The 27,251-nt window shown below is 37.5% G+C and overlaps 1 protein-coding gene across 3 annotated transcripts in view; it reads left to right on the top strand.

Annotated features, from left to right (window-relative positions):
* The window catches only part of LOC129033762 (contactin-4), a 988,873-nt gene that overhangs the window by 531,035 nt on the left and 430,587 nt on the right, over positions 1-27,251 (top strand). Inside the window, exon 1 of one of the 3 annotated variants that reach the window (XM_054482751.2) lies at positions 17,851-17,991. The exons of the other annotated variants lie outside the window; for them this stretch is intronic. The gene's annotated coding sequence lies outside the window, so the exon portion shown is untranslated. Of the gene's footprint in view, positions 1-17,850; positions 17,992-27,251 lie in introns of those variants that run through there. 3 annotated transcript variants of the gene reach the window in all.

Raw genomic sequence — 27,251 nt, 5'->3', positions numbered from 1 at the left:
CCTTAGTGACCTTGAGATAGAAGAAGTGAATCACTTAGATCTCTTTTTATTCCATGCATGGCTAGAGGAAGCGTCTTAGGGTGCTGCATGTGAGCATTATGTTGAAGAACACAATGTTGTAGAAGTATTACTTGTATATTGTGCCAGGGGCTTTGTCTGCTTATCAGTGGTGCAATACATCATCGGTGAGCTAAGATTTTCATTTTTATCATTAATTTGTTATCCTGAGAGTGGCAGCTTAGTTTTACTTAAGATAGCTTCTGTAGTTCTAAGCACACGTGGAGACTCCCTGTTCAGAGGAAAAAGTTCTATTTATTTCCATATATTTTATTAATGATGACACCTTTTCCTAAAGTCTCCACCAAACTGTTTCTTCTCACTTCTCATTAGCAAGAATGACATCACATAGCCAAACCAATTCCTGGCAAGGAAAAGGGTATCATGATCATTTACTTAGATCAACCACGATTCAACCACAGGCTTGTGGATGGGCCCATCTTCTATGATGCACATAGCCAGTCAAAGGAAAATTTTGGATTCCAGTAGAAAAAAAGAAAAGAGATTAAATATTGATTAGGTAGGTGCTGCAACATATATGTTCATTAATGTACTGTAAAGCACTATTTGTATTTCACATTTATACATTCATATTACTTTATAAGATGGTATACATAAGACCATGTATATTGTACTTTTTGGGCAATATAAGGACTTTTTGTAGGGCTAATTTTGACTCCAATTTTTGCTATATGATCAGAGTTACACTATAATTCATGAAAAAGACAAGACTCAACTCTAATATCAATATTGGCCTTAGTTTACCAGTTATCACTATCAGATGTGTCATAAGCATTTGTTTTTAAGGTTGAATAGAGAACCTGATTGGGTGCTATAAAAGTTTGATCAACAACTTAAATGTTTGTTTGTCTTTCTTAAGGAAAATGAGCATTGAGTTTCTTTCTGCTCCACATTGAATAAACCTCACCAAATCTATCCCTACATTCAGATACTCAGTCCACAAATACTGAGTACCTGCTCTGTGCTGACCACTGTTCTAACCCTTGTGGATACAGTAATGAATGAGATAGATAAAGTACTTTTTCTCAAAGAGCTAACATTCTATTGTGAGAAAAAAATGGAATAATCAGAGAAGTCAATAAAAACAAAAAATGTGAGATACTGAAGAGCATGTGAGAGCAGGCCAGTGGGTAACTACTTTAGGGGTCAAGGAAGTCCTCGCTGAGGAAGCAGAGTTTAAGCTGAAATCTAAATGACAACAAGGAGCCACCATGGAAACACCAGAGAAGTATATTCTAAGCATTGGAAATAGCTGGTGCAAAGACCCTCAGGTGGGAATAAGCTTGAAATGTAGCCAGCAAGTGGGAATGAGGAAGATGAGGTCAGAGAGTTATACGAATACTAGATCATGTGAGATTTTTGTAATCCAGGTGAAAAGGATTGATTTTGATTCCGAATATAGTGGCAAGTCATTGGAAAGATTCACTTGATCAAAAAGTGACAAGGTAACACACTGGATAAGGTATAGGAACAGTATCATAGGGAGACAATTGAAGTACAGTTAGGCTGTTGTCCAGGTGAGAGGTGACGGTAGGTAAGACCAAACTGGTGTAGTGAAATGTACAAAAATTGAACAGATTCAGGATGTTTTGGAGATAGGATGGAAGGAGTGAGGAAATGAGAGAACAGAGTTAACTTTCAAACTTTTGGCTTGAGCTACGGCATAGATGATTAATTTTTTTCTGAGATGAGTAGGAAGCAGGTTCATTGAGGAGACATAGCAGGCAGAATTGAGAGTTCTGTTTTGGTCCTATTTAAATAGAGATGCCTGTCAGACATCCTTGTAGAGATGCCAAATAAACAGTTGGGTACATCAGCCTGGAGTTCCAAGAAGAGACTAGTCCTGGAGATAGAGATTTGGTAGTCATCTGCATATAAAAAAGCAAAGAAGTGCCCACACAGTTATTTTAATTAATTCCACAGAGCCTTCTAAAGTTTAATTTTGGAGAACTGAAAATTGATGGGTACTTATTTATTGAAACATTTGTCTTGAAAATTTGTTGACAACACAATTGCTGAGAAATTAATTGATAGTTCATGACAAGCAGTGATGGCTCATTTCATCAAAGTTTCCCTAAAAGACAAAGAAAGTTTTATATTATTAGCTTTGGCTTGCTTTGAAAATTTGTTTTTGCACATCACTGTTTTGGGTTAGCAATAAAATTCTCTGCATTTACTTCATAAATCAAACAAGGACACAATTGTTAAATAGTCTGTATCATATTAATTAGGCTCTGAAACAAAGCAAGCATTACAGCCATTTATAACAGGGTATTGCATAAGTTGCTAATCAATGAGAAAAGCAACTAATTAACAAGCAACCAGTCAGCATTTTGAGGAGAAGTTGGTGACTTTCAGCTTAATTAAACCTTGCAGGTGTCAGTGATGATATGAAAGAATCTTTAATCTGTTTGTGTTGAAATTCCCCCAGATCATTTTCACATCTGTACATGTTTAAAGCCCCTATCTATTTTCATATAGGTAAAGGGATTTCAGTGTCTTAAAACAGTTCACATTTTTAAAAGCCCTATTCTTAACTAAATCATTAAGATTTCTCCTGGATTAAGACAGTGGAATGAAGTTCATCATCTATTTCACTCTAAAAGTAATACACTTAGAGGGCTAAGCAGCTTTATTGAAGTATAATTTATATACCCTAAAATACACTTGTTTCAAGGGTAAAATTTAATGATTTTAAGTAAATGTATAGAATTGTGCAATTATTTCCACAGTATAATTAGAATAAAGGAAATTTTATAGTTTGGACAAATTTATCCATGAGATATCAAAATTAGCTTGTGAGGGAGGCTGGATATACCTAGCCTTTAGGAATGACCTATAAAAGCACTGATACATCTTTCCTTCTAGCCTTTAAGTGTTTCCAACCATCTGCTAAAGCTACCATCAAAAACAGGATTCTAAATGGGATGAATCAAGGATTAAGAGTAATCTATTCCTTAAATAACTTTTAAAATACCATAAATTCCTCTTTAATTACAGTAGATTATTTGGCAAAATTAAGAATACTAGTTCCTCAGGCTGCCTTTTTTTTTTTTTTTTAACATTAAGTTCCGGGATACATGTGCAGAATGTGCAGGTTTGTTACATAGGTATATGTGTGCCATGGTGCCTTGTTGCACCTATTGACCCGTCATCTAGCTTCCCTCCCCTAACCCTCCATCCCCCCAACAGGCCCCGGTGTGTGTTGTTCCCCTCCCTGTGTCCATGTGTTCTCATTGTTCAGCTCCCACTTATGAGTAAGAACATGCGGTATTTGGTTTTCTGTTCTTGTGTCGGTTTGCTGAGGATGATGCTTTCCAGCTTCATCCATGATCTCATTCCTTTTTATGGCTGCATAGTATTCAATGGTGTATATGTACCACATTTTCTTTATCCAGTCTATCATTGTTGGTCATTCAGGTTACTTTCATGTCTTTGCTGTTGTAAATAGTGCTGAAATAAACATACATGTGCATGCGTCTTTATAGTAGAATGATTTATATTCCTTTGGGTATATACCCAGTAATGGGATTGCTGGGTCAAATGGCATTTCTAGTTCTAGATCCTTGAGGAATCGCCACACTGTCTTCTACAATGGTTGAACTCATTTACATTCCCACCAACAGTATAAAAGCATTCCTATTTCTCCATAGTGTCACCAGCATCTATTGTTTCTTGACTTTTTAATAATCGCCATTCTGACTGTCACGAGATGGTCTAAGAAAAAAGAACAAAGCTGGAGGCATCATGCTCCCTGACTTCAAACTATATTACAAGGCTATAGTAACCAAAACAGCGTGGTACTGGTAGCAAAACAGACATATAGACCAATGGAACAGAACAGAGACCTCAGAAATAACACCCAACATCTACAACCATTTGATCTTCAACAAACCTGACAAAAACAAGCAATGGGGAAAGGATTTCCTATTCAATAAATGGTGGTGGGAAAACTGGCTAGCCATATGCAGAAAACTGAAACTGAACCCCCTCCTTACATCTTATACAAAAATTAACTCAAGAGGGATTAAAGGCTTAAATATAAAACCCAAAACCATCAAAGCCCTAGAAGAAAACATAGGCAATATCATTCAGGACATAGGCATGGGCAAAGACTTCATGACGACAATGTCAAAAGCAATGGCAACAAAAGCCAAAATTGACAAATGGGATCTAATTAAACTAAAGAGCTTCTGCACAGCAAAATAAACTATCATCAGAGTGAACAGGCAACCTACAGAATGGGAGAAAATTTTTGCAATCTACCCATGTGACAAAGTCCTAATATTCAGCATCTACAAGGAACAAATTTTCTTTTTTTTTTTTTTCGTTCTTGACTTGTATTTATTCATAGTTTAGTAAAAGAGTACATTACCTCTATTATTTTATCAATTTGATTACTATTAAATTCCTCATGGGTTTTTTTTTCTTTTTTATTATTATCATTATTATTATACTTTAGGCTCTATGGTACATGTGCGCAACGTGCAGGTAAGTTACATATGTATACATGTGCCATGCTGGTGCGCTGCACCCACCAACTCGTCATCTAGCATTAGGTATATCTCCCAATGCTATCCCTCCCCCCTCCCCCCACCCCACAACAGTCCCCGAAGTGTGATGTTCCCCTTCCTGTGTCCATGTGTTCTCATTGTTCAATTCCCACCTATGAGTGAGAATATGTGGTGTTTGGTTTTTTGTTCTTGCGATAGTTTACTGAGAATGATGATTTCCAATTTCATCCATGTCCCTACAAAGGACGTGAACTCATCATTTTTTATGGCTGCATAGTATTCCATGGTGTATATGTGCCACATTTTCTTAATCCAGTCTATCATTGTTGGACATTTGGGTTGGTTCCAAGTCTTTGCTATTGTGAATAATGCCGCAATAAACATACGTGTGCATGTGTCTTTATAGCAGCATGATTTATAGTCCTTTGGGTATATACCCAGTAATGGGATGGCTGGGTCAAATGGAATTTCTAGTTCTAGATCCCTGAGGAATCGCCACACTGACTTCCACAAGGGTTGAACTAGTTTACAGTCCCACCAACAGTGTCAAAGTGTTCCTATTTCTCCACATCCTCTCCAGAACCTGTTGTTTCCTGACTTTTTAATGATTGCCATTCTAACTGGTGTGAGATGGTATCTCATTGTGGTTTTGATTTGCGTTTCTCTGATGGCCAGTGATGGTGAGCATTTTTTCATGTGTTTTTTGGCTGCATAAATGTCTTCTTTTGAGAAGTGTCTGTTATATAGATCAATGGAACAGAACAGAGCCGTCAGAAATAATGCCACATATCTACAACTATCTGATCTTTGACAAACCTGACAAAAACAAGAAATGGGGAAAGGATTCCATATTTAATAAATGGTGCTGGGAAAACTGGCTAGCCATATGTAGAAAACTGAAACTGGATCCCTTCCTTACACCTTATACAAAAATCAATTCAAGATGGATTAAAGACTTAAATGTTAGACCTAAAACCATCAAAACCCTAGAAGAAAACCTAGGCATTACCATTCAGGACATAGGCATGGGCAAGGACTTCATGTCTAAAACACCAAAAGCAACGGCAACAAAAGCCAAAATTGACAAATGGGATCTAATTAAACTAAAGAGCTTCTGCACAGCAAAGGAAACTACCATCAGAGTGAACAGGCAACCTACAAAATGGGAGAAAATTTTCGCAACCTACTCATCTGACAAAGGGCTAATATCCAGAATCTACAATGAACTCCAACAAATTTACAAGAAAAAAACAAAAAACCCCATCAAAAAGTGGGCAAAGGAACAAATTTTCAAGAAAAAAACAACCCCATCAAAAAGTGAGCAAAGAATATGAACAGACACATCTCAAAAGAAGACATTTATGTAGCCAACAAACATATGAAAAAAAGCTCAATATCACTGATCTTTAGAGAAATGCCTTTTTTTTTTTCTTTTTTTTGAGACAGAGTCTCTCACTGTTGCCCAGGCTGGAGTGCAGCGACATGATCTTGGCTCACTGCAACCTCCACCTCCCGGATTCAAGTGATTTGCCTGCCTCAGCCTCCCAGGTAGCTGGGAATACAGGCATGTGCCACCATGTCCAGCTAATTTTTTTGTACTTTTAGTACAGACGGAGTTTCACAATGTTGGCCACAATTGTCTTGATCTCTTGACCTGGTGATCCGCCTGTCTCGGCCTCCCAAAGTGCTGGGATTACAGGTGTGAGCCACTGGTGGCCTACCTGAGAAATGCCCTTTTTTTTTAAGGGATAGTTCTCTCATGGCTAATTCAAGGAATACAAGGATTCTTTCATAATGATAATGTCTCTATTTCTTCTCAGTTATAATCTCTGTGCAAGATGATGTCATTTTCAAAAAGTTGGAAATGGGCAAACACTTGTATTTGAGATTTAGATAAGTATGCATATAAAAAATATTTGTCATATTGAACACATTACAACAATTATTTGAAATTTCCAAGAGATGGATAATGATTTGTTGAAAGGAAGTAGAAAATATTAAGTAAAATAGCAGCCATCACTTTCTATGTTCCAGGAACTATCCTGAGCACTATCCACACACTTAGGACAGTGCCTTAAACACTGTATATGTAGTGCTTAGAATAGATACATGTTTACATATAATATGGGATAGGTAGGTGGGAATGGATAATGCTTAGAACCATCCTGGCACATAGAAAGTGATGGAAAACAGTTCTTAGAACAATTCCTGGAACATAGAAAGTGTTGTAAAAATTAAATGTGGGTGTGTATATATATATATATGGAATATGCATGTATATGTGTATAAATAATATATGTACATGTGTATATGTGTGTATGTATGTATAATATGTGTATATGTGTAAATATGTGTGTATGTACATATATCATTATACATTTTGTATATATACATGTTTATGTATACACATATTAATACAAATGTTTGCTCTATATAAATAAGCTATGTATGGGACATCCAATATAAATATCTATTCTATAAGATTGTTTTAAAAAGTAAATGAGCATCCATGTGTACATGTATATACACACTCACTTCATTTTTACAACAACCTATGAGATAGGTATATTGATCCTATTCCAGAAACTGAGAAACTGAGGCTCATAAATTAAACAGTTTGCTCAAGGTGCCCCAAATAGTAGCACAGCGGGGATAATTAACACAGTCACTCAGGCTCTGGAGTCATTGATCTTATTTAATCAGTATCTCCTACTGGAAATTTTGATTATCAATATTGTTCATATCATATGGCTTCAATTGTTTATCATTAGTGAAACCTACAATGTTTCATTCAGTGTTCCAATCTAATAAAACAATTTGTATCTGCTCTGACATACTTCTCTTAAAAATGTCAGGTATTTTCAGACACATTGGCAACCTGGTATTGTGGAAGGAGTGGTAAGTTTGGAATCTGGAGACTTAGGTTAGAAGTGATAGATCTTCCAACAGATCATTGCAGAGACTGGGAAATTATTTAGGCTCACCAAACCAGTTATCTGTAAAATACAGGATATGTTCCTTGACCTTATACCTCTCTGTTGGGCCTTTATAATAATGAGACAGTAGTACTCATATTGCCTGAGAGTTTCTGTTTACTTGAGTATCTCTTCATAAAGTGTAAGTTCTTTAAGGGCAGGGACCCTGCCTTTTTTACTTTGTGTCTTCAGCATCCTTTAGGCTACTCCCTGTCATCTCAGAAGCACATACTAAATAAGTGCAGAAGCAAAGTATAAAAGAAAAGAAAATATCATGATTCCCAAAACAGTTTTCATCAGGATCAAATGTAAATGAAATTCCGTTCTTGGGCTCTTACTACCAGCTGGCCTATGACTAAAAACACCAGGCTTGTGCTAGCAATAGACATTGATTGAAAGGCACAGAAGCAACCTAGAAATTGCATTGATTGTAAATATTTTCAAATGAATATCTTGAAGAATGGATTCAAAACATTCCATTATCCATCTATGGGGAAAATATTTGCAGCTTCTGTATATACCTTTATTTTGTGTTTCTATTATCTCTTAGAGTCTTTCAAAATTGTTTATCAGAGACAAAGGGTGGCTGTTGGATCATAATTGTAAAATGATGGACATCAGAAGAACTATTTAGTTAAGTAATGAGAGAAGGAGCAAGTCCTGTAGAACTTAGTTCTAGGATATCACATAGCAAATTTCAGGACTCTTCTTTAAATCCTTAGGGAGAGGTCTTTTTATTTGCCTGATGAAGAACGTGAGGGAACAAGCACTTTTTCCTTGAAATGTTTTTTGTACTGATCAGATCTGCTAATAATGCAACATAGACAGACTACCAGGAATGCAACTGCTTATATCCTCTCTGTTCACAAAACATTGCAGTGCATTTGTTGTGCCTTGATTTTCCTCATCAGTACTCAGAGCTCATGACTTTAACCCTTTTCAGTTTTAGAATCGGTTGTTTCTAAGATAGAGGCTATGCTTTGTTTCTGTACCTGGTACTTTTTTCCCCTGGCATAAATGAAAGTATCTCTTCAAATATGTACCTAAGTAGTAATATACTCTGTCCCAGTCCCTGGAGAGCTGTACAAATTGGAGGTAAGCCAGTCATTCATTTGATTATATTAAGATTAAATGTTTAAAAGCAGGCCAATGCCATACCATATGAAATCGTATTTTACTTCTCACTTACTTTAGCTCAGTTACTTTGGTGATGCAGAAAGTGGTTTTGAATTTAAGATAGGCATTCAGGCTGGAGGCAGGGGCTCACACCTTAATCTCAGCACTTGAGGAAGCTGAGGTAGGTGGATTGCCTGAGCGCAGGAGTTCAAGACCAGCCTGGGCAACACAGCAAAACCCTGTATCTATGAAAATACAAAAAATAAGCCAGGCATGGTGGCATGTGCCTGTAGTCCCAACTACATGGGAGGCTAAGGTAGGAGGATCACCTGAGCCCAGCAGGCTGAGGCTGCAGTCAGCCATGATCATGCCACTGTGCTCCATCCTGGGGAACAGAGGGAGACCCTGTATCCAAAAAAAAAATATATATATATATATATATATTTATTTATTTATTTATTAAGGGTCCATAGAAATCTAGGTTATAGAATAGGTTATGTCATAAAATATTAGCCTCATACCTTTATTCTACTCATAAAAGATTTAGCTGTATAAAATAAATATTGCCACAGGTTGAGTTTAATCCTTTATAATTGCTTGGCTTTCAGTGAAGAATCTCTTTACACAAGAATGTCCTTGTGTGCGGAATAAATCAGACTTTAGAAAATCTGAAAACCTCATTTACACAGAAATATGCACATCACTGGACTCTATAACAGCCCCCCCTCCTGTGTAATTATTCTTCCTTTGAAACAAAGCAGTCTAATTCCAGAATGCCTGTGTTAAAAATTAAAGTTGGTTAGGTGTGATTTTTCCTTTTGGATCCTCTTCTGGATGTTGAACAAAAGGAGACTATACATTTAAAAGACACAAACCTAAACATGAAATAAGAAAGACTTGAAATTTGGCTCTAGAAAGTACATATTTGAGGCTGAATAGGTTATTTTAACTCACCAAATCTTAATTTCATCCTTTGTAAAATGAAATAATGAAAATAATACTTGCCTTATAAGCTTGCCTGGAAAGTTGACTTAGACAGGTCCTGCAAAAATCTTGGCATGTTGCTGGACACAGAGAAAGTTCTCAATTAACATAAGCACCCCCCTGTTCTCGCCTCTTCCTCCTCACCTCCTCATCGCTAATGTATATGAAAGTATAACATGCAGCAAGGGAACTAGACTGAGTCTGCCTCAACACATTCTGGAAGGAAGTATTCTGTTCTGCCTATGCTCCTTTCCAGAAGTTTTATTCTAATCGTCAGATGTGTTCTACTTCATCTGAGTAATTGTTTGTGATAACACCTGGAGAGGTCTTAACCTTTGTGTCTTATAAAAGCACCAAACACTGCATGTTCTCACTTATAAGTGGGAGTTGAACAATGAGAACACGTGGTCACAGGTCACAGTAAGGGGAACGTCACACACCGGGGCCTGTCGGGGGATGGGGGGCTAGTGGAGGGATAGCATTAGGAAAAATACCTAATGTAGGTGACCGGTTGATGGGTGCAGCAAACCACCATGGCACACGTATACGTATGTAACAAGCCTGCATGTTCTGCACATGTACCTCAGAACTTAAAGTATAATAAAAAAAATTAAAAATAAAACACCAAAATATTAAGTGGGGAGTGACTTAATGAACCCCATGGAATGAGAACGAAATACAATGTATATGCATTTAATTTATACAGTTGTAAGCAACATTTTTCAGTGGGCTGTGATATTAATTCCATTTCACAAAAGAATTTGTGAGAGTCTCAAGCAGGTATGGCCAGGAGAATGAGCCTCATTCTGATTTAGCTTCTCAGAAGATTGATGTCCTCTCTGGCATCTTTTATGTGTCCAGCATGATACTTGCAGCAGACCATTATGTGCTGTCATGCTGCTTCTTGATAACCAGACTCTTGGTGTGCTCTGCAGAACTGCAGCCTTGCTACATATTTCAGTGCAGGAAATTCACATTAAGGGATCCTTTTCCAGAGAGATTGCTCAGGCAATTTCAGTTCCATCTCTGTTCTAATTGTTGGAAAACACCGCTTTCTCTCAGTCTACCCTTGCTCTGCATGCCTGTCTTTTGCTTCGCTGTTTCTAGATTCTGCTTTTGGTTATGTATCCTGTACTCACTATGGCAGTGGGATGAGATTTAATATTTATTACCTTTTGGTGGGAAGAATAACTTCCAGATGAAAGTCCAGCTGAAAACATAGTCTCCTTTGGACAAGAATATAAAGACTTCAGTCTGCCAGAGCAGCATTACTGGACACCTGGCTGCAGTAAACGTGATGTTACTTTTTTGACATCTCTGCTCACTGCAACTTCTGCCACCCGGGTTCCAGTGATTCTCGTGCCTCAACTCCCAAAGTAATTGGGATTACAAGTGTGTGCCACCACACCCAGCTAATTTTTTGTATTTTTAGTAGCGACGAGTTGGACAGGCTGGTCTCGAACTCCTGACCTTAGGTGATCCACCCACCTCGGCCTCCCAAAGCTTGCTGGGATTACAGGTGTGAGCCACCACACTCAGCTGGACAAGCAAGTTTTGAAGCAGAGGAGTTGTCTGAAAAATCTGGAACATGGGGGCAATTATGGAGAAATAATAATTAGTACTGTTCATTGAATGTTTTAACGTTCGCCAGACCTTTTGAGTTCTTCATATACATTATCTTAGCCTACCTAAAGCAACCATGTAAGGATGTGTGTTAATATATCCATTTACAGATGAAGTAACAGAAACTCAGATAAGTAGATATTTCATGCAAGATCACACAGCTCGTGTGGAAAAGCTGAGATCTGAGACTGGTGTACTCTGACTCAAAAGCCAGCACTCTTAGGGATTAGATTTCCTTGTGTGAAAAATAGGTCATATGAGAATGATGGAAGCATATAGCTACTTTTCTTTTTTACCAAATACTAATTCTGCATATACACATAATAAAGTAGTTTTTCTGTAGCTATCAAGGAGTTACCTGAAAAGGAAAGGGTGACATCAGAAATCCATGCTGTGTTGTGGGGGCATATTTACTCTCACCTTAATAAATGCTGCAAAGCATTGTAGAAAACTACTTCTCTGCTCATGGAAATATGACAAAATCCTTTCATCTTCACGTTTTTCAAAAGTGATATTCTGGTGGGCCTGCAAATAGTAAATATTAGCTTCTTGAAAGATCCTTTATTGAGACTAATTTTTTTTTCATTTTTATCCTCATGGTTTTTTTCCCTGATTTTCTACCCCCTTGTTTTGCCCATTCATGGTCCATATATTTTTGTCATTTTAACTCCTCATCCTGAAGCACAGCAATCATTTCTGAGTTTTATGGATCACTGCACAGATATTCTGGTGGTATGCTATTAATCCTTATCCAACCACACAGCAGTTTTACCTAGGCTTTGGGATGATATTTAGCTGTTACTGTGGAGCTTCCTACCGGAATCTAGAGAGAAGGCGGGCAGGGGAGGTCAGAAGATAGGTAAACATAAATCAGGTTTGTGCAAACAAGCATGATGAATGCTAGTTCCCAAAGTGCTCTGCCTTTTGTCAAACTTATATATTAGGAGAGAGGGTTGTGTGGCATGAATGATGAATCATAAAACTGCTCTCTCTGGTGAAAGGGCAAGCATAGAAACCACTGCAGTAACACGGTAACTTGAATACATCATAGGGCTTGGGAATACAGAGTGGAAAACAATAATATGTGTATCAGCCTGAATGAAACAGTAAAGAGAACAGAGTAGAGTGTCCCCTGACTAGGAAATCCAGATCAGTCAAAAGGAAGTGAGTTTGGAGAAGCAAAACAAGATACAGTAGGTCAGGGTTTCTTAACCAGGCCTCACACATAGAAGAAAAAAAAAAAAACCTCTCTTTTCATTAACCATTTACTGAAATTTAGCTGTTTCTTCGATTATTAATGAGATAATCATGGAATTTTGATCAGTTACAGTGGCTTTACCACTACCAGAAGTCACTGATTGATTTCTTCATATACAATAGTTATTACATGTATCTCAAAACATTGTTTATGCCATTCACTACTTTGAAATTTCAGTAGCTATTACATTTACCACTAGAAACATATATTTTATTACAAAATTTGAAAATACTTTTATAATTGTTCTTCAGTATAAATTGTTGTCTTTGTAATTCTGTGTGTGTTATTTTATGCACTAGAAAATACTATCCTGAAAAAGCATTCATAGGTTTCACCAGTGCACTAAAAGGGTCCAGGAAACAAACAAACAAACAAACAAACAAACAAAAAGTGTGAACTCTTATGGTCGATTCTGTTTTTAATGTTAGGTGAGATTCAGCTTTTTAAGAATTTAATTTTTAGAAAGCTTGAGAGAGAAAAATTTCTACTTCGATATATTCAGTACAATATATTTTGCCACAAGTCAGCATGTACCATGAATAAAAATTAATTGGGGACTAATGCTTTACCTTCTACTTGTCAACCTTGCAACCTGCCTGTCAACATGAGACCGTGGCAAGCTTTTCAGATTAATCAGTGCTAATTCAGCTCCCATTTCCTTTCCTTGTATTACACAGATAAAGTTTGCAATGAGATTAAGAGTCTTGGCTCTTAATTGGAATTTCTGATTCTCTTTTTTTTTTTCTTTTTTTTTTTTTTTGAGACTGAGTCTCACCCTGTCTCCCAGGCTGGAATGCAGAGAAGTGATCTCGGCACACTGCGACCTCCGCCTCCCGGGTTCAAGCGATTCCCTTGCCTTAGCTTCCCCAGTAGCTGGGACTACAGGCGCATACCACCACTCCCAGCTAATTTTTGTATTTTTTTAGTAGAGACAGGATTTCACCCCGTTGGCCAGGCTGGTCTCGAACTCCTGGCCTCAATGATCCACCCACCTCGGCCTCCTAGAGTGCTGAGATTACAGGCGTGAGCCACTGGGCCTGGCCTCTGATTCTTAATTTTAGCTGTACTACTTAATTAGATATGTGAAACTAGATATATTATTTTATCTCCCTAAGCCTCAGTTTACTCATAATGCGAGTAATAATAGTAGCTACCTTATAGGGATGTGGTGAAGGCTAAATGAAATAAAGAGATCTTAAAACAGTATAAATACATAGTAAGTGCTTAATACATAATTGCCAGTATTGTTTTCAGTACATACTGTAATCATGTGCTTAATAAGAATTGTAACCCACGACCATCTTCATCCTCCAAAAAGGTAGTGGGTCTCTAAAAATCCATGCACACCTCCCACAACACCACAAGAGCAGACTTCTGGGACCCTGGACATCCTGGGACCTCTTCATAGGATGGCTTGTATATTCTATTCTAAAATTATTTTCATTAAATATTGGGTCAATATACAAGAATACTTATAAAGTATACCTAAGGTATAAAGAATAGCAATGTAACAGATACTTAATGACAGTTTAAGCCAATTATCATTTACCATTAGCTCTGAAGTTTCCAGAATGCTCCTCTGTGATACTAGTCTCTTCTCTCCCAAGTGTAACCACGATCCTGAAATTTGTGTTTATTATTCCATTACTTTTATGGTTTTGCCTCATGTATCTCCCAATATAAACTTTGAGTGAATGGAGTTACGTTGAAACTTGTGACTTGCTTCTTTCACTCAGCTTAAGTTCCTGAGATTCATCCATGCTGCTATAACTAGATCTAATTTGTTTATCTTATTTTCACTTTTCTATCATTATTTGTGAATTGGTATTCTATAATTTGCTATCCGCTTACTATTGATATCCTCTCTTTTTTTGGCTAATATCATTAATTTCTGCTATGAATATTGTTAAATATGTCTCCTGCTGCACCTGATTCTAACAAGTAGAGTTGACTTATGAGGTATTTATATCCTCAGCTTCACGAGATAACACTAAATTGTTTTTCAAACAATTGTTGTTGTTACATTTCTTCTACCAGTATCGAATTGTTCCTGTTCTTTCACATTCTGGACAACACTTGACAGTGTCAGACTTTTGCCTGTTTGACAATTCTTTGAGTTTGAAATGATATCTCAGTATTTTAATTTACAATTAAACGTCTCCTTATTTGGAGAAGTTCTGTGTATTCTGGACACTATCTTTTGCCAGTTCTCTTAAGTTGCACACGTATTCTCCCAGTTGCTTGCTGGCCTTTTCACTCTTATTTGGAGTCCTTTGATAGAGCAGAAGCTCTTAATATTAACACAGTTGAGCCCGTTAAGTTTTTTCTTTATGATTGTACTTTGTGTCTTATATCTTAAAAATCCACAATCTAAGGCCGACGTGGGTGTATCACGAGGTCAGGAGATTGAGACCATCCTGGCTAACATGGTGAAACCCCGTCTCTACTAAAAATACAAAAAAAAATTAGCCAGGCGTGGTGGTGGGCACCTGTAGTCCCAGCTACTTGGGAGGCTGAGGCAGGAGAATGGCATGAACCCAGGAGGTGGAGCTTGCAGTGAGCGGAGATCATGCCACGGCACTCCGGCCTGGGTGACAGAGCAAGACTCCATCTCAAAAAAAACAAAAAACAAACAAAATCCACAATCTATTTTTCATATGAGTAAAAAGGACTAAATAAAATCCCCTTATATCATTTAAGAGGGAAAATAATTACCCAAAAGGAGAGGAAAGAATTGGGTTGGCTTGGAAGTGGTTATTTTTACATTTTTTCATCTATAGCTACACTGTGGGTAGAAAAATAGAAAAATTACTTGTGATAACCCAGATTACTTAGCATCTTTAGATAATAAAAGTTTAATGTTACTGTGGCATTCACCTCTAATTTAACTTAATGAGTCTGTTTTCTTAGTCAACTGTACTAGATGCTAGAGATACAAAAATTGTTACGAGGAGGAAGCAAGTGTCTAGGCTTCCACATCTGGATAGCCATTCTCACATTTACCACATCACAGGATGCAATTCAAGGGCAGTACACAGAAGTTTATCTGTGTTTCATTTTATAATCTTAGTATTTTGTATGTCCATACTCAGTCTGCCCTTGGTTCCCACTCCCCACTTTGCTCTTCTTCGTATATAATTTGATTTTTGCCTCATCTTCTTACTAGTCTGAACATGTTGTTGAGGTAGGATATCTAACCATCCTGGTTTGGCTGAAGTTGGGAGACGTCCTGGGATGCAGGACTTTTAGTGCTGAAACCAAGCTCCAGGTACCTGGGACAAATTGGTCACCCTACTTTGAGGGCAAGGACTATGTATGTTGCATCTTTGCACCATGTGCAACTCGTTTTACAGTGTTTACACATAGACAGTAATTTTTAAATGAATTTTGCATTAAGTTGGAAGGCACTCAGTTCTGACATGGATCCTACCAGTCATTCTTGCAAGTTAATGTTTATTGCAAGTTATGGCAGCATCTGATTTCATGAAGCTGCCATTTTTCTTAGACATATTGACTCTTTTTTCTTGAATCCACTGACCTTAGGGCAGCAATAAACTTTGTTTACCAACAGGGCTCTGTCATCTACATGAGGGATGTTGCCATTAACTTTTTTTTTTTTTTTTTTTTTTTTGAGATGGAGTCTCGCTCTGTTGGCCAGGCTGGAGTGTAGTAGCGCGATCTTGGCTCACTGCAAGCTCCGCCTCCTGGGTTCAGGCCATTCTCCTGCTTCAGCCTCCCAAGTAGTTGGGAATACAGGTGCCTGCCACCACACCTGGCTAATTTTTTGTGTTTTTAGTAGAGACGGGGTTTCACCGTGTTAGCCAGGGTGGTCTCAATCTCCTGACCTCATGATCCTCCTGCCTCGACCTCCCAAAGTGCGGGGATTACAGGCGTGAGCCGCCGTGCCTGGCCAACTGTCATTTTTCCCTACAAACGCATCAAAGCTTGTTTATTAAAACAAATTTATTATGAATCAGGATTAATTAACAGATTAACATTTAACATACTTTAATTGAAGATATTCATTTAGATTTTGTTCTGTCGTCAAGTAATCACCAAAGTTGTAGTTATCAAGTTTTCTGCCATTGTTGAATTATCCTGGAGGTGACATTTTTGTGTACAAATTGATGAGGGACTTGCTTTGTAGTATAATTTGAGAGGTGGCTGAACTGGCTTCTATAGCTAGACATATTTCCCCTTTTGGGCTAGTGAGTGCCTCCATTAATTGTCACCCCTTCCATTGTAAGCCATTTTTCCTCCAGCATTACCTTCTAAACCACAAATGCCTGGAGGAGCCTCAGCATATTAAGACAGTTTTGATCGGTACCCCTTTTAGCAGAAGTTATTTTTTCAGCTGCTTTCCAAAGTAACAGATGAGAGGGAATTTGACCTCGGGAAAGCAATTGTGAGGCAGCCAGGTAGGAGGTCGCCACAGGAACACTGAGCAGCAGGGGCAGGAGGCTGTAGCTGTGCGTGTGGGAGCCGGAGTAGGATACCTTAAGAGAAATGGCTTTAGAGATCAACTTTGCTATTCCACAATGTTGTGATCTTGGGCAAGAAAAAAGCCTTTAACAGGTTTGATTTATGAGAATATTTTCCACTCTCGATAGAATGCAATGGATATCTGATGTAGTTTTGTGCCAATCTAAGTGACTACTGAGAGAAGATTTACAAATTTCTCTGATTGCCATCAGTAGGGAGTGATGAAGTGGGATTTTCTTTTCTAGTTGCCTTTATCAGTGTCGGTGAAATGAGAACAAAGCTCTCTATTCTCTCAAATTAGAAAGAAATCAGATCTGAATCTCCAAAATCAGTTGAACATCCTTCAACCTGTAGTTGCCTGTCTGATTTATAGACAGTGGTAACTGCCATTTTGAAAGAAACGCAATCTTGTGATAATTCAGTACTGGACATAACCAAGAAAGTGGTTTTTAATCTCAAAATTATTTTCTGGATTGTAATAATTTGGAACTGGATATAACCCAAAAGGGTTTTTTTGTTTATTTTTTACTCATGATATAATTTGTCTGAGAAAAGCTTCCCCAGTTGTGTGGCAAATAGATTAGAAGGCCTATTTGAGTAAAAATCCAACTGCTGTTATGGTGGACCTTCAGAATAATTTAATTTGGTCAATTGTCCGTAGCTGTAGTGAAATTTTGTCTTAAGAAATGGTATCTGAAAGGGACTTATGTTACAGACCGAATGTCCCCCACCAAATTGAAGCCTTAACCCCCAAATGTGACTATGAGGTCATAAGGGTGTGGCACCAATCCAACAGGATTGCTGTCTTTATAATAAGGGAAAGGGACACCAGGGATACATACACAGAAAACGCCCTGTGAGGACACAAAGAGAAGGTGGTCATCTGCAAGCCAGGAAGAGAGCCCTCACCAGAAACCAATCCTGTTGGCACCTCAGTCTTGGACTTACAGCCTCCAGAACTGTGAGAAAATAAATTTCTGTTGTTTAAGCAACCCACTCGGTGGAATTCTGTCATGGCAGCCTGAGCAGGCTAATGCAGCATCTAATTTTAAAATAAATACTTTTCAAATATTCAATTTTCCCAAGTCCGGTAATCACCACTTGGTTTCTGAATTTGATTTTCTATTTTCTAGTGAAGAATTTTAACCCTGTTCCTTCCCATTCTAGGTTCACAGACTGACTTCTGGTCCTTGCTGGGGGTGCTGCCAGCCTTGGAGACTGGTGACATGACTTTATAAGAAAATAGAAAGCCTAAGTTATAGCACCAGCTTTCTTAGTTTTCCACAGTCCATGGTTCTTCTTTAGGCCACTAATATTCCTGATACATCTCTCTAGCTTTTGTCATAATCAAAATCGGTTGACTGTATAATACGTGGTGCCTGCTTGTACTGATACTGTGTTATTCTGTTTGTTTGTTTGTTTGTTTGTTTGTTTTCTAAAGGGGAATCTTGTAGATTACTAGAGACTTCATGATACTCTGATATCAGTTATGCCACAAACTAGTATTAATCCATGGACATTTCCCGCCAGCCCAACCTGCCACAGAAACTCAATTTGAGGGTTTTCTCTGTGTTTCTCATTAATATAACTTTCATCCTCTGCTAAGTTATCATTTCTCTTTACCTGGAGCCAGAAAAGTAGGACCTTGAGCCGAATCTGCCTCTCTACCTGCTTTTGTAAATGAAGTTTCATTGGAACACACAACCATATTCATTGGTTTATGTGTTGTCTATGACTGTTGTCACACAACAATAGCAGCATTGAGAAGTTGTAAAGGAGCAAAAAAAGCCACAAAACCATCTGAAGGCTTTGTGCAGTGGCTCATGCCTGTAATCTCAGCACTTTGGGAGGCCAAGGCTGGTGGATCACTTGAGGTCAGGAGTTCAAGACCAGCCTGGCCAACATGGGGAAGCACCATCTGTGCCAAAAAATACAACAAAAATTAGCCGGGCATGGTGATACACAACTGTAGTCCCAGCTACTCAGGAGGCTGAGGTGGGAGAATTGCTTGAACCTGGGAGGCAGAGGTTGCGGTGAGCCAAGATCCTGCTACTGTACTCCAGCCTGGGTGACAGAGTGAGACCCTGTCTCAAAACAAAGAATCTGAGCCTAAAATATTTACAATCTATATATCTATCTTACTAAAACATATACTTAAGGAAAAAGCTTGCTGACTATTGCTTTATGTTACCTATTGGCTTGACAAGCCCAATACATTCCCATTTCTTATTAGTACACGAATCATAAATAATACTGAGAAACTATAACTTAATATTGTTAAATCTTCTTCTCTGTAATTATAGTAAAATTTGAGAGGAATTAGTATGGTATATCCCTATCTCTTTATTAAGGGAGTGTGTGTGTGTGTGTGTGTGTGTGTGTGTGTGTACTATATGTTTAATAAAATCTTAGGAATACTAGGATTTGTTGAGTAGCGTTCTTGTTTAAAAAATGTGTAAAATTTAAAATTATGTAAATATTCATAATACAGAAATCTTATTAGCTTTAAAGATTTACCTGTGTGAAGACAGGCATTGTCTGTACTTGATCAAGTAAATTTTAAGTTTATTCAAAATGTATATTTTACTTGCATCTTACCAAACCTCAACTTATAATCAGTTGACCAAGTTATAAAAGTTTTCTTTCATTCCCATCAGATCTCAATCTATATTGGTGGAAGTGGGAGTAGTAATATTATAAGGCAAAATCTCTCATCTGTTCTCCAGAAATTAAGTCTTAACAATGTTTTCTAAGAGCAATAGCCCTGATGCAGTGCTTAATGCTTTATTTCCATATTTGTTATTTCTGACTGCTAGAAAGCAAAGGTCACTAGGTCAGGAAATTAGCTTGAGGGGGAAAAAGGAAAGTAGTTACTCTAAGGTTAAAATCCATATAGTGTGATGGATTATTGTGATGAATATTTAGTTTTCAAAGACTTCATTTATTATGTAATAGCCATATGCAGTTAACAGAATGCTTCTGTTAGTGAACCTCACAAATGATTTAGTAACCCCCAGAGATTAGCTGGATGTTCATATGTACTAGAAGAAGAAAGCAAATTTGACATTAAAAACAACACATAATGCAATGAAAACAAAATACCCCTTAAGAGTTACCATGTACTATACAAGACCCACCAGTCATCGCCAGTACCATTCAGAGCATGAGATTGGTTCAGTCATGTCCACCATCTGGTTCTATACCGGTTTTCAAGTCCCGATGATCATAGTTTTGATAATGTACCAGGTACCATATTAAGGGCTTCCTATGTAAATAATTTTAAAGTTTTTTTTTTAATTTGAAGAAACAGAAGTCAGGTTAACAAATATGCCTTAGGTAAAGTAAAATTCAAACCAAGTAAGTAAGAGTTCAAAGTTTTTGCAGTATTAAAAATCATTTCTGGCCAGGCATGATGGCTCACACCTGTAATCCTAGAGTGTCGGGAGGCCAAGATGGGAAAATCGCTTAAACCCAAGAGTTCAAGACCAGCTTGGGCAACATAGGGAGACCCTATCTCTACAAAAAACTTAAAAATTATCTGGGCATGGTGGCATGCACCTGTAATCCTACCTACTTAGCAGGCTGAGGTGAGAGGATCTCTCGAGCTAAGGAGTTGAGGGCTGTTGTGAGCCATGATTGCACCACTGCACTTCACCCTGGGGGACAGAGCAAGACCCTGTCTCAAAACACACATATGCACACACACACACGTGTGTGTGTGTATATATGTGGCTGCAGAAGATATATATATATAGATAGATATATAGATATATATCTTCTGCAGCCACACTTTGTTTACCTCTCTCCTGATCTGTAATCTCTTAAAAGACAGAGACTGTATTTTTCTACTTGTTTAATTCCTCTAGTGCTCATCTGGTACATTTTCTACCTAGTGCAGTCATATCTTATTTAGAGTCTCATTTCTAAAAACTGTGCATAGACAACATTGGTTTTCAAAACCTTTTAGGTAAAGCCCATCTTGGAAACTGACATATTACATTTTAGTAAACCCAACACTTCCGAATTTCTTCATAACACTGGAAAAAAATGGCTGTTTTTCAGTTGAGCATTAGATAAAGGACTTTTCCTATCCTCAGGGGTCATGTTGTATGTAAAATATATTCTTTCATACACCAGAATTACACTCAACATGGCATTGAGAGGCATGAAGAGATCAAGACTTACTCAAAGAGTTTCACATTTATGTCTCTCTTCTCATGCTCACTGTGGGGCATAGTATTGACATTGAGAGAACCCTGAACAGCATTATCCTTGAGCCTCTTAGGGTGTGATTTAACTCACATAAGTTAAATTCACCAATGGTGCCAAAATATTGTACCAAGTAGAGATAAAGACCTCACATTCCTTTAGCACTTACTATATGCCAGCCACATTGCATGAACTCTGCACTTAATAATTCTCATGACACTGCACAAGGTATATGTCATCACTGTCTTTGTGTTATGAGTGATGAAGCTCAGGTGTGCCTCAGAAAAGCTGAGTAAATTCCCCAGGGTCTTTAAAATCAGGATTTAAAGACCTCAAATGCTTTTAACTATCTAGCTTTGCATTTTCCTTAAGAAATGTTGATTGAAAAATTACAAGTAATAGTATATATAATTTATATTTTATATATATAATTTATATATACATTTATATAATATCTATTTATAACATATGTAAATTATATATACAATCTAAGGTTGTACACTATCTGCCTTTTGCTTCAAGTTGATTTTTATAAATAGTCTTCTCCATGTTGTTTCTGTATTCCAAAGAATTATTTAAGGTAGTGAAATCATCAGCCATTTGTAAATAGGAGTCCAGTCATGCAAACTTTAGCTATAGCCCCACGAAGGCTACAACAGCTGGGAGCACTTTTCACATAAAACACAACATAAATGATGCTCCCACCCAGGGTGCAGAACAATCACTGCCCTTGCCTGCTAGCTAGGCACTGGATTCATCAAGAACATTTTAGGAACAGATAAACTCCTAAAACTCTTTATCACACTTCATTAGTTACATTCAGTGCTATGCGTCCGAATTCTGCTCCTGTACATGTTTAATAAACAGAGATGTCTACACATTGTCTGATTGTAAATTGTGAGGACTTCAGCATGGTGGACTTTGGGTCCATAAACACATAGGTTTCTCATGTTTATACAGAAAGTCAAGCTTGATTTGGGGCTTAAATCCATTGTGAAAATGCAGTAGATCTTTTAATTAGGTGAGGATATTTCTAAAGACATCTTTAATGTCTATTTTATTAGTGATGATAATGTAATCACAAAAACAGCTAGATCCAAAATATCCTCTCCACACTCACAGTAGTCTGCCGCCTGTAAAGGTCTTTAAGAAAGCAGAAGCACCGGTTCATAACCTTGCTGGCATGAGGTTAATTCAGAAAGTCACTTGGTCTTTGCTCTTGACCTCAAAATCTACCTCCTGTTAAGAAGGAGAAAAAGGAAGAAAAGCATTTGCTCGTCACTTGTCAGGAAATAAAAGGAAGAAATGGGATACTGAGAGTAAAGTAGTATAGTGGAAACACGCATTTTCTATTTTCTACTTTAAGTTCCATTACCTTTCAACATTGTTGATATTGTAGATGAAGAAATGCTTGCCTACTCTCTACAAATGATATCCTATCCCTTACAAGAACAGATAAACATAGTGGTTGGGAAACAATTTAAATTGTTTGTGAGTTCTTCGGAGAATTTCATGTAAATTCATTAGTAACTCTGGAACTATCTACTATGCATTTAAGGAATTAAAAATGTATTAGTTTCACTACACAAATGTATTAGCTTCCACTCTGTAGTTAAATGAAAAATGTATTAGCTTATATGTATAAATATCTTAACATTCAGTCTGTGGTATTTTCTCTTAGATATTACTCCATTTGAACTAGTCTATAATGCAAACACTGCTGAAAGTCTCAATGCTGGAGAATTACAGTTTTTAAAAATTTTTCTTAAGTAGCAGAAAATATTTGTGTATGCGGCAATATTTGTTTAATATAGCAAATAAGTATTCCTTCCTAAAAATGTTCTTTCAGAACTTATTCAATGCTATAATAGTTTTGGAAACTAAAGAAGGATATTAGTTTTTGAAAAATTTGAAAAAATGCTTTCAGAACTTACTCAATGCTATAATAGTTTTGGAAACTAAAGAAGGATATTAGTTTTTGAAAAATTCTGGGGCCAGGCACAGTGGCTCAGGCCTGTAATCCCAGCACTTGGGGAGGCCGAGGCGGGTAGGTCATGAGGTCAGGAGATCGAGACCATCCTGACTAATACAGTGAAACCCCATCTCTACTAAAAATATAGAAAAAAAATGTATATATATGTATTAGCTGGGCGTGGTGGCATGCACCTGTAGTCCCAGCTACTCAGGAGGCTGAGGCAGGAGAATCGCTTGAACCTGGGAGGCAGAGTTTGCACTGAGACGAGATCACACCACTGTACTCCAGCCTGGGTGACAGAGCAAGACTCCATCTCAAAAAAAACAATAAAATAAAAAATTCTATAAATCATTACATACATTAACCACTTGAAATCTAAAAAAGAAATCCAGTATTGGGGTGAAGATTTTATTCTCAGTAGAAAGACCTGGCATGTGCCACTCAGTTATTGAAGGGATTCATTTCATGTAGTAACTAAATATAGATCAGCAAGACAGATATCTCGGAACCATCTAGGGGAATTTGTAAGTTTTCATCGAATTTTTTTTTCTAATGAGCGATGTTGCTGTATTACACTTAAACTGAAACCTATTCACTCTCTACGCACCTGTTCAATGCCACCACTCTAGATAACTGTTAAAATTCCTTTCCCTCTATATCTCCTTGAAAAATAGCCTGTTACATTTGATGGGTCAATCTGACAATCTCCAAAGAAAGATAAAAGTAAAGTCAAAAAAGGACAGTGTGAGATACTGAGATACCAAATTGTAATTGGAAATGAAAATATTTTCTCTTCATTTTTCTGGTTCTCACTCACTTTTTTCCTCTATTAACAATTTTAGCCATGCCTTATCTCCCATTTAACTGTAATTTGAAAGTGAAAAATCTGTGAGTAGAAAAGGTGCTGTTTGTGTATATCTACATAAACATTCATGCATCTCTATCCCCCATGTCCAGTGGCTCCTTCACCATGGAATAACTAGATCCCAATTTTCTGTTCCTTTGTCTTTCAGTTATTTTTGGAAGCTTTCACAAGGGCGCCTTGAATGTGCCCACAGCAGGACTTGTTAGTTGGAGGCACCACCCAGCATCTGCCCTGCTCATTGCCTATTGTGGCTTTTTCTGGCCATGTTCAGAGCTTGCTCTTGGATCTTGATTAAAGTGAAACTGGCCAGATTGTCCCATAGCACTGATGTTTATGGTTTCTTTAGAATAAACATAGAAACTCACCCTCCCAGTCTTAAAACTTGAGAAAGTCACATTTGTTGAGTTCCTTTCTCAGGAAACCAACCATCAGGTCTCCCAGATAGTTTCAAGGAACTGAACCTTACCAGATCACCACCTCTGGACAATGAGACACCAGACCCCTCACGCATCATTATTGCCTAACCGAGCACCTGCTTCCTGTGGACCAACTTCTCTTCCTTACCCCTCCCTAATTCCTGTTTTCCCACATATGGTTACATTTCTTCCCTGCTACATAAACCCCTAATTTTAGTTGGTGAGACAGATGAATTTGAGACTGATCTCCCATCTCCTTGGCTGCAGAACCTGATTAAAGCCTTCTTCCCTGACAATACTTGTTGTCCCAGTGATTGGCTTTCTCTGCAGTGAAAAGCAGAACCTAGACCAAACCCCAAACACTTGGCATTTTGGTATTGGTAACAAAAGCTTCCACCACCTATTAGGAGGAGGAGGACAATAGACCTAATTCCACATACTCTAAAAACTTTACATCATCAGGCATCAGAATGTACTTCATCCCCTCTCTTCTTTCGCCTGTCTGTTACTATTGAGCAACACTAATTATGCTTATTTAAATTAGACATAGAAGATGGAATATTTATTGCCTATAGGGGCTGTGTAATCATCTTATAGAAGTCAGACACCTACAACCTGCTCACCTGGGAAAAAAAAACAGGAATTATTTATCTCTACTCTTTAAATTATCTGAGTTAATAAACACATCTAGAATTGAAGTGTTTTAGAAAATAAATAAAAGTCCTCCTTAATGCATTTTTTATTGGATAATCTCCAAACTTCCCAACCCAAACTCATATCTGTTTATTACTTTATAACTGTATCCTCACTCCTAATATGAACAGTGAAGTCCAAATAAGCTTATAAAACCCAAACAAAATTACAAACACCAATTACCAATAGAGGTAGATAAATTTTTATAAGCATCAAATTTTATGAAGACTGTTTTCTAGTCATTTAAATGTATTTGCTGCTGAAGGACAAAACAGTATTAACTATCTCAAAGGCAGTGGCTTTAGAATTGACAATACTCTTTCATATACATCTCTGTATCAGTTTTTAATTATTTGTAATTATAGTGCATAGTTTCCATTTTCTTTTCTTTCTTTTTTTTTTTTTTTTTGAGATAGCGTCTCACTCTGTCACCTAGTCTGGAGTGCAGTGAGTGGCATGATCTCAGCTCACTGCAACCTTGACTTCGAGGGCTCAGGTAATCCTCCCAACTCAGCCTCCCTAGTAGCTGGATCTACAAGTGTGCACCACCATGCCTGGCTAATTTTTATGTTTTTAGTAGAGACAGGGTTTCACCATGTTAGCCAGGCTGTTCTTGAGCTCCTGGGCTCAAGTGATCTGCCTGCTTTGGCTTTTCAAAGTGCTAGGATTACAGTCCTGAGCCACTGCACCTGGCCTCCATTTTCTTCACATACACAAGGTGTTTAAAACATTTTTTTAAATAAGCTAATTGTAGAGGTACAATTTATAAGTGAATGGATTAGCAATTTGCCCACAGTTACAAGTTTAAAAGCAAAATGGATTCTGATTCCAGGTATGGCTTCCAAATTCTGGCTTTTTTAAAACTGCAAACCATGATCAAAGTTAGATTAGGCATTCGATGAAGAGTCCTCCTTTCGAAAGGAGCCCTCCTTTGCCTTCTCTCTGAAACCAGCAGAGTACACACACTTCAATTGCTGTTCTTCAGGTTGTGCAATACAGGGGCCCAAGTTTGTCACCCCATGATTGGTCCCTGCCTCAACAAGAAACATCACTGAGCTTTGAAGGTACCTCTGCTGTCTATGTCTCTTGGGATTTGAATTCATCCTCTTGATTATTACTGTCCTGCTTATTCAACTCCTATAAATCCTTGATTCTTGTCCATTAGCCTGTATGTTTTACTACAGTTGTCACCACGCATGTGACATTGGGTTATCTGCCTAACCTCTGATGTCCCTCTAGACCTGTCATCTATTACTCATGGCTACCCTTGCCTAAATGTATTTTCTACATTTCTAACTTCCAATTACAGACGCTTCCCTTGATTGACTCTTCATCGAATGCCTAATCTAACTTTGGTCATGTTTTGCAGTTTTAAAAAAGCCAGAATTTGGAAGGCATACCTGGAATCAGAATCTATTTTGCTTTTAAACTTGTAACTATAGGCAAATTGCTAATTCCTTCATTTATAAATTGTACCTCTACAATAGAGGTAGATAAATGATAGGTCTTTAATTAGTTACATGTATAAACTGCCAACCACAGCGGTGGAATTTATACGAATTTAACAAGTGATAATTATTGTTCTCCTCTTGCCTGACTTTAACTTCCACCTTATTGGAAAAATTTTTCCATTAACTTCTACCTTAATGCCCATTGTCACATGGCTTCAGATTCATGACTCTGTGAAGATTCTTTAAACCTGGTAGTGCTCTTTTGGATCCTTGATAATAGCCTTTCTCTGTTTCCAGCCTCACCTTCAAACTCCTGGTTTCATGTGATTCAAAGTTGTGCCCCTGTCCCCAACAGAGCTGTAGCAATAAAAGGTTTCCCTTTCAGTAAGATGTGAATATGCCTTAAACCTCTTTAAGCCCTTATAATGTAAATCGAATTTTATTTGTATTATAAAGAAAGTTGTGGTTTACAAATTGAAGATTTCTGTAATGAAGAAACATTTATCTTTTTTTTTTTACTTTCTGACACACATTCAGACATGTCATTAGCTTTTTTAAAACTGCAATAATCAATAAACTTTGATACTTATGTATTTTAATTCTATTCACAAC

This window comes from Pongo pygmaeus, chromosome 2 (assembly GCF_028885625.2).
Source record: "Pongo pygmaeus isolate AG05252 chromosome 2, NHGRI_mPonPyg2-v2.0_pri, whole genome shotgun sequence".
Classification (NCBI taxonomy): domain Eukaryota; kingdom Metazoa; phylum Chordata; class Mammalia; order Primates; family Hominidae; genus Pongo; species Pongo pygmaeus.
The sequence above is the reverse complement of the archived record's forward strand: the minus strand, read 5'-3'. Positions and strand labels throughout refer to the sequence as shown.